Below are 8877 nucleotides of genomic sequence, written 5' to 3' on the forward strand. Positions count from 1 at the left end.
GAAGACTGAGAAAATGGCCCCAAAATTTGAGCATAATATGTGAGAAGTACTGGATACCATTAAATGTCAAAATATTCAGATAATTGGCATTCCAGAAGGTGAAGAGACCCATAAGGGCATAGATAATCTATTCCACGAAATCATGCAAGAAAACTTTCCAAACCTAGAGAGGCATTTGAAGATCCAGTCCCAGGAAATACAAAGGACCCCAAATAGAATCAACCCAAGAAGATCTTCTCCAAGACAGTATAGCCAGGTTGACGAAAACCGCAAAGACAAGATACTAAGATTGGCAAGAGAAAAGCATCAAATTACTTACAAAGGACATCCCATCAGGCTAACAGCAGATCTCTCATCGGAAACAATGCAAGCGAGGAGAGAAAGGGAAAATATATTCAAAGTGTTAAGAGAGAAGCAATTTCAGCCAAGAATACTGTACCCGGCAAGATTATCTTTCAGGTGGGAAGAAAAGACAAGAACATTCTCAGATAAACAAAACCTGAAAGAATTTACCAGCACCAGGCCAGATCGCTAAGAAGTTCTCAAGGGTGTGCTGTATCAGGAAAATTAAACACAGCCTTGCTATTCTTACAGATGTGAAATGGGTTGCAGGTGACACTTCCGTACTTTGACTCCCCCACACATTGATAGCAGAATCCTTTGCCCACTGCCCACTAAAATTTTTCCTTTCAAAGCTGTTGGATGGTTTTTCAATGGCTGAACCACATGACTAGTTCTATCTCCATACATCCTGACCACGTGACAACATTCAGAACTCTTTATTATTCCCTTCCTACTGCCTCATTCTACTATAATGAAGGCACTGTGATTTTTTTGTTTTTTTGGCTTTTTTTCATGCCCTTCTGAGGAACTGCTATGGTTTGAATGTCTCCCAGAAATTCATGTTTTGAAATTAGACTGTATTGACTGTATTGCAAAGGTAGTTAGTGAAATCTTAATTTCTTCATGGTGTCCCAGTTATTTGTTCATGGTGATTGCATCATGAAATCAATGATTGTACAATTAGGTTAATGACATCTATCCAAATCTAATGAGTTCTAGCTCTCCTGAGAAAGGGTTGGTTCTCACGAGAGCTGGTTGTTGAGTCAGGAACTCCCTCTCTCAGCATGTGCCCGCCATCCTCTGTCCTTGTTAGCCACACTGCAGCTTAGTATTTTGGACTTTTCAGCCACCAGAACTGTGAGTTTGTAAATACTGTTTTCTTCATAAAATCATCTAGCCTCAGGTATTTCTGTTTGCCACACAAAAATGGACTAAGACAGGATTCTCTTCAGTGTTTTTTATTGGTTCATTCTTCTTTATATCTTTCTCAAAAGTACATTTCCCCAAATTCTGGTTGGTCATGCACCCTTAACCACCATGCTATAAGCTGGCCCCAGAATATTTTTGAAATCTGATAGTGATTACTAGAATTGTTAGAACCAATGACTATCCTAAGTCACTGAAGAGTAGTCTCACTTTAAAAAAAATTAAGTATTAGACTTACAGATCAGGTTAATGTCAAAGATATTGAGAATTTTGACTTCAGCAAGGTGTTTAACAAAAATACATCAATCGTCTTTTGGGTATAATGGAGAAATATTAGTTTGATGATTGCACCATAAGTATATTGACAGCTACCAAAATAGTCATGTTCTAAACTGCCTACTGCATGAAGAGGTTCAGTGCACATGAGAAACAAAGAAATGTATTTAAATCATGAGAAATGGTGGATAAGAAGATGGAAATCCAGCTCACATGACCCTCAACAAGTCATGTGACTGGGATGGGACTACTCCCATCTGCAGAAAGCACATTCACGGGAGGCATTTCTGCCCCCAGGATGGTCTACTCAGAAGGGTACATTTTTTTGCTGTAGGTTGTATACACTCACCAGAGAAAGAGAAAATGAGAAATCACTCCCCAGGTGAGATGACTATGCTGCAATCCTTCCTCTGTTATCCTCTCAGGATTTAGTGCATACACACATACATGACTGTCATATTTTCCAAGCTGCCAGGTCTCGGATCCAAGCCATGTACTTGTCCATATGAGATCCAGTCATCTCAACTGCCATGCCACCTGACTGGTCCAGGGAGGAATGCCATTGTTTACTCTGTAAAAAAGCATAATGGATTAGACTTAGGTTGATCCCTGCAAGTAACAACATGGAGATATGGGAGATATGAGAGACAGTTTCCCACACCCCAGGGGCAGTACAATTCTGTGCATCCCAGAGTGGTAGCAAAATAATGATAATTTTAGCCAGCTCCACAGTGCACTACAGCTCAATCGAGGATGGGAATGGCAGGGAAGTAGACAAAACACTAGCAAAGCGTAGTGCTTGAGACAAGGATGGCTCAACAGATACCACAGAGACCAATGACTGAAGAGCACTGAGGAGCACGTGCCCGTGGCTCCTGTGGCCTGGCACTCTCTGAGCTCTAGGGAACTTACTAGGAGCCCAGGCCAAAGAGTGAGTGAACCTGAACCAACTGAGATTAAAACGTTTTCAGCTGATTTTTATCTTCTGTATAGAAGATAAAAATAAAAATTTAAGTAATTATAGAAAGTAAAACTTTGCATAGACTGAGATTCAGATGCTATACAAACACAATTGTGCCTAAGTGCTAGATTAACTCTTTGAAAGTTGATATAAATTAGACTCTATTTACATAATCATCATATTTAATAGAATTAGAGGCAGGGAAAAAGGCTATGGCGGGAACATCATCCAATTGGTGGACTTATTTTGGCATTGTCAACTGCTACTTTGGGATATACAGACTTTTCTAAGTGCCCTTAATAATCATTTTTAAAATTTATTTCTTGACTTTCTCGAGAGACTCTCTTGGATTTTATGCACCTGTAGAGTACACTTTTAAACGAATCCATGCAATAGCACAACTGTTTTACATCAGTAGTTTTATTGCTTATGAATGGAAAATTAAGTATGTTTATGCTGCATGACATCTAAAGAAAATTAGACTTTCAATTATAATGCTGGACATTCAACATTGTAATTTCTACTCTTACGAAGATGGCATAACTGTATCTTCAGTTTTTAGTTAAGAATGTCATTGCCTCTAGGGCTTAACATTTGCCATTGATACTAAATCATCTAAGGAAAGATAGGGGACCCTGAGCCTGCTAGGTACAGTCCTGTTTTCTTTAACCTGCATGAGTAGTCAGTTTTTTTTTCTAGTCTCTGGACCTAGCTCAGGAACTGAATGGAGTATTTATATTTCCCACTTAAATGGCAGGACCCAAAATTAATCTGTCTGCTCATTGCCTCTGTGCTAGAACTACATATTTTGACTTTCACTCTGTAAATAAAACAAGATTTTCTTTCTTTACTTGTGTCTAACTCAAAACAATTTGCTTAGTGTCATCAGAAGTTTTATGAATAAAAATAACCAAAACACTTTATCATAGAGGATCACAAAAGAAAATTCTATGGAACTGACTAATTTACCTTTTGAAATAAAATATCATTAATTTTAGAAAATCGTTATCTTTTAAAAATAGCAAATGCTTTTTGGTTGATTAGATAAACTTTCAGAAATCCAGAAAAAAGTTACAAAAATTGAAATAAACAATGATTTACTTGTGAGCAATAAATCTAACATTTTGATGAGTTTTATTTCATTCTATTTTCATTACAATGGGGGAAATAGTACACAAAGAATGCATATTTTAAAACAAAAAAATAAGGCTTATATAGTTTGGGAATTTTTTTCCTTAATAATATATTCTGACCATCTTTCAATGTAATAAAATATTCATCCACAGTATCATTTTAAAGGCTACCCAAGATTCTATTATACAACTTTAACACAAACTGATTAAACCACCTCTCAATGTTGGGCTTAGTCATTTAAAAAAAATGTTAACTCTGATAAATTGGCTTTGATAAATAATTGATGTAGTTAAATATTTATGAACATCCACAATTAATTCTTCAGAATAAACTTCTAGAGTTGAATAGTGGACCACCGGTATCTATTTTTATTAGAATTTTGTTGTCATGGCCAATTAATATTCAGGAAGTATCTCTATGAGGTTCCTCTATGTTATTTCAGAGGTATGCATTCCCAAAACTTCACCAACATGAAACATTTCTCTCCTTCGATCCCCTAATTTAAGGTATACATCATATCAGTTCTACTTTACATTTATTTATTTATCAGGAGTTTCAAGGTTTTTTGTTTGTTTTTTTTTTTAGAGAGAAATTTTTGCTATAGGGCATGTGTGCTCGCCAGACAGACAGAGAGAGACATAGAGACAGAAAGAGAGAAATCACCCCCCAGGGGGGATGATCATGCCGCAATCCCTTCTCCTCCATTCTTCTCTTGAGATTTTTTGCATGGGCACACACCCACCTAGGGTGAGTTTTTTAAGTCTTAAGGTTCAGAACTCAAACCGCAGTTGACTGTGGGAGTCCAGTGACATAACCACTATGCCATCCATCGACTGTTCCCAAATTTCAAGTTTTTGACTTAACTTACTCTGCGAAAGTGCTTTATCTTTAAGATGTCTTTCCTCTCATCTACTTTCTTCCCCTCCAGCCCCACTTGATAAAGAATTTCAGTATGACAGAATTAAGTGAGCCCCTGTATCCATCCCTTGGGTCCTTAGGGTTCCTCAGGGCTGTTCCTTGTGTGCCTGGGTACCCTCCTGGATTCCCTGCTAACCTTTGCATTGAAGAACATTTTGTTCAGGCCTCACAACTTCCTTTTCTTACTTCTGCCCACTGCGGTTTGGTTTGGGCTTCCACCGCTCTGGGTCTCAGCAATGTCTTTCTCTGGCCATGACTCAGTTCACACTTTCAAACCTTTCAAGGCCCCTCACTGAAGATTCCAAGGCAGGCCAGCTGGTTTTCCTCTCAACTCCTTCCAGGCCCCTGTAGGACACACACAAACTTGAGAGTCAATTTCATATCACCAAGGGGTGTAGGCTGCCGAGTAGGTCATAAATTACACCTCACTCTTTCAGCCTCACTGCCTCCTGTGGTGTCCTGCAGACCCTCACTGTCCTTGCTTGCCCTAACCAACCATACTCCCTGTTCCATCTCCAGGGGTGGGCAGAGCAGGAAAAGTGCATGAGGAGTCCTTCCTGCCTCTCTTCTCTTTCCCATCATCACTGGCAGAAAGGGGCTTTTACTGACCCTCTTTTGGCTGCAAGGACTCTCTCCTTTTTTGTTGACCTATGGTGATTCTATTGCTATGAGAGACATAAAAAGGAACCAAAAAATATTAGCTTAATGGTATTGAAATATCTGACTACCTACTAAAAGTTCATTTTTAAAAAACTTTTCCAGAGAGCATATCCCCTCACCAGAGAGATACAGAGGGAGGGAGGGAGAGAGAGAGAGAGGGAGAAAGCACCCCTATGGAGCATGGTCACATCACAATTCCATCTTCTCCATCTCTCCTTCCTTTCAGATTTTGGGCACACATGCACAACACATGGCTTGGTGCATTTTTCAAGCCAGAGAGTCTGAAACTCAAACCATACAGTGGGATCTAGCTGCCTTAACCACCATGTCACCAGGTGGCCCTAAAAGTTAAACTTAATCAATAGACATACTTAAAAAGAGTGGTACCTCTTTTTTATTCTAGTTATATAACTCTATCTGGGAAGAAAAAACGTGATGAGTATTGATTCAAAAAGTATTGCTCAAAGCAAGAGAATTAGGCATGGGTGAGGGGTAGGGGGTAACATGGGCATTGGAACTATTGCTTTTTTATCACAAATATGCATGTACTATTTAACATACTATTTTATGAACCTCAAATTTCTATTTATTTGTATTCATTACACCATGAATTCATAGGGAATTGTTTCCAGCAATTCAACCTCCTTGCCCTTGATTCTCGAAGTGAGATCCTTTGAGTGGTGCAGAATGGCACTGCAGTTGAACCCAGACCACCACCTCTTCATCTTCTCTTTATGATCATCATCCTTGATTCATTTGAGGGGTTATCTCTGCTCTTAGACTATTCCATGGGCCCAGTACACACATTATTCTCTTGGCAAGAACCTTCACCTTCACTTGTTTAACCTTATAGAGCCTTCTAGCTTGGCCAATGTTGTTGAGCAAATGTTCCATGAATTTGAGAAAATTATTTAAGTGTTTCTGAATCTTGATGTCTCATCTACATATTGGAGGGAAGATGGTAGCCTCATTGCAGGACACTAGCGAAGCAAAGACATGTTAAGGCTGGGCCAGCAGATAGTGTAGAGGCAAAGACAGTTGAATCTCATACGACTGACTGCATGGTTCAAATCCCACTCCAACAACTTGAAAATCATGCTGGGTGCATGTGCGTGCATGGCCAAAGTCCCGAAAGAAAAATGGAGGAAAAGGGATTGCATCATGGCTATTCCCCTGGGGGTAATTTCTTACATTCTCTCTCTCCCTCTCTCCCCCTGGAAAGCACATGAGCCCTATAGTGAACCAAATAATAATACTAATAATAATAACAATAATAATAATAAATTTAACAGGTATATTAAGGTGAAATTTCTGTGCCTAAATTTTTTGGGCATTGACATACTTCATGTCCTTGAAATTTAAAAAGTAATAAAAACCTACGGTAGTATGTTTAAGGTATTTTTCATTAAATTGTCCCGTTAAATAGGGAAACTAAAAAAATCACATTTAGGTGTTTCTTACTTCAGAATATATTCCTTTTTATCCTATTTTTTATTAAAAATATTTTGCTTTTGGTTTTGCTTTCTCATTGAGAAACACAAAGTCTTCTTATATTAGATGACTAAATAAATGCTTTCTATCCATAATGTCTCATATTTTTTCTCTAAAAAATGTATTTCTTTCAGAGTAAGAGACACACAGTGAGAAAAAGATGGACAGAGGGTGTGAGATAAGCAACTTCTACAGGTCACCAGCAGAGATCTTCCCACCTCACCCCACCTTCCCAGCCAGAAGGATCATGGCATGCATGCCCAGCATGTTTAGGTCAACTGTGGAACCAACCTGAGCTCTTCCATGTGGCTTAGCATCACGTGAGAAGTACTTTACCATGCTCCACTGAGCTGGCCCATGTAATTGTCTTTCTTCTATCATATCCCATTTTATTTCAGGAAATTTATGAAGTTTGTTTACTATGTCACCAATTTTCTGTAATATTTATTTTACTACTTGATATCTTGTACAGATTTAATTCTGTTATCAAATCCCTAGTTTCCCACTAACAATGCCATATTTGCTCTCCCCAACTTTCCTTTGTTATTTTTGTCTTTTCTATCAAATCAACAGTCCCTGATTCTTTTCATAAAGTCTATATAGGTCCTTGCATTTTTTTCACTAGTTCAATGCGGAAAGTTTTTTAAATGTATTTCATTTTTCCTGTAGTAAATCTTTTTTGATTATTTATCTTCCATGTCTTGATTTCTAAATTGTATTTCTTTTTAATGTTGAAGAATATTTCCATACTCTTTAGTTTGCTGGAATATTTTTTCCACTATTGACTCATCCTAAAACAGAAAGAGATTAATCTAGGCCAGATGTTGGCCATAAACAGCTCAGCGTACTCTTGAAAACACTCCCTGACCACCTGTTTGTTATTAGAATCCTATTCTCCAATAGAAAGCCTTGATTGGAAGCTGGCTAATAAAATTTCACTTCCCCAGTTAAGTGAGCCTGGGGAGTTTCAAGAAGAAACTAGATCCTATCCTCGCTGTTTTCCTAGCTTGCCACTGTGTCATGGAGGAAAGGATCTACAGGCATGAGAGGTACTGAGCCCTGTCTTGCTGTCTTCTCAGGACTCCATGTCTCCAGGCTTCTGGCTCTGACACAAGAAGACACTGGCAGGACACAGGACAGTGGAAGAAAGGCAGGAGAAGTCAGTGCACTCCCTCCTCCAGGCCTCACGCGGCATGTTCAGACCTTTAGTGCTCAGGCTCCCACTCCCCTGTGATAAGCCCATCAGAGTACATGGTGCCATTCTCCTTCTCGCAGCTGTTAAGCTCTGGGTTGCCTCGCCAGCCTGAGGGCTCCTGGTTCTTTCAGCATCTCAATAACCAATTCCCTGTACTGACTCCTTTGTTTCAAAATCTTAGCATTTCTTTATGCCCTGGCTGATACCCAAGTCACTATATACATTTATATCTTTCATTTCCTTGAAATTTAAAAAGTAATAATAATAATAACTATGGTAGTAAGGTATTTTTCATTAAATTTTCCTGGTAAATAAGGAAATTTTTAAAAATTCACATTCAGGTGTTTCTACACACACACACACACACACACACACACACACACAGAGTTTCTCAATTTACTTTCATCGTAAGTTGGTCTTTTTTTAGTGCTATGTTCTAAGTTGACATTAAATACTATTGATATTTATATTTTAAAATAAAAATAAAATTTAACCTCCTTTCCCAGATTTTTCCTCAAAGGAAGTTCTTTTCTATAAATGATTTTAATTTTTCAAAGTGCTATATTAATAGAAAGAGAAGCCAAAGAGTTCTTTTGTAACTTTCACCTTAAGTGGAGTAATTGTCATAAAAAATATAGGTTTTTTTTGTTGTTGTTGTTGTTCCTGATATTTAAGAGGGAAAACACTGAAGCATCTCAGCATCCAACCTTGATTTAGTTACAGAATCTTAAGGTCCCAGACCAGCAGATGGCATAATAGTTATGTCACAGGATTCCCACATAGTTGACCACAGTTCAAGTCCCAGATCCAGTGCCTTAAAACTCACCCCAAGCATGCATGCCCAAGATCCCAAGAGGAGAAGGAATTTCAGCATGGCCATCCTCCTGGGGGGGAGGGGCAGTGATTTCTCACTTTCTCTCTGTCTCTGCAATGAATGCACATGCCCTATAGCAAAAAACTTGTCTCTCTCTCT

The 8877-nt window shown here is 38.5% G+C and overlaps 2 long non-coding RNA genes across 2 annotated transcripts in view; both read right to left on the reverse strand.

Moving 5' to 3' along the window:
• The window catches only part of LOC102481513 (uncharacterized), a 95241-nt gene extending 93306 nt beyond the window's left edge, over nucleotides 1–1935 (reverse strand). Inside the window, exon 1 of the long non-coding RNA XR_336645.3 lies at nucleotides 1895–1935. This is a non-coding gene — a long non-coding RNA (uncharacterized LOC102481513). The remainder of the gene's footprint in view (nucleotides 1–1894) is intronic.
• A 32-nt stretch (nucleotides 1936–1967) lies between these two features.
• LOC102482621 (uncharacterized) overlaps nucleotides 1968–8877 on the reverse strand; it is a 234343-nt gene continuing 227433 nt past the window's right edge. Inside the window, exons 4-5 of the long non-coding RNA XR_336646.3 lie at nucleotides 4695–4903; nucleotides 1968–2116 (exon numbers count right to left, since the gene is read on the reverse strand). This is a non-coding gene — a long non-coding RNA (uncharacterized LOC102482621). The remainder of the gene's footprint in view (nucleotides 2117–4694; nucleotides 4904–8877) is intronic.

Source organism: Tupaia chinensis, unplaced genomic scaffold (assembly GCF_000334495.1).
Source record: "Tupaia chinensis unplaced genomic scaffold, TupChi_1.0 Scaffold140548_1, whole genome shotgun sequence".
Taxonomy (NCBI): Eukaryota; Metazoa; Chordata; class Mammalia; order Scandentia; family Tupaiidae; genus Tupaia; species Tupaia belangeri.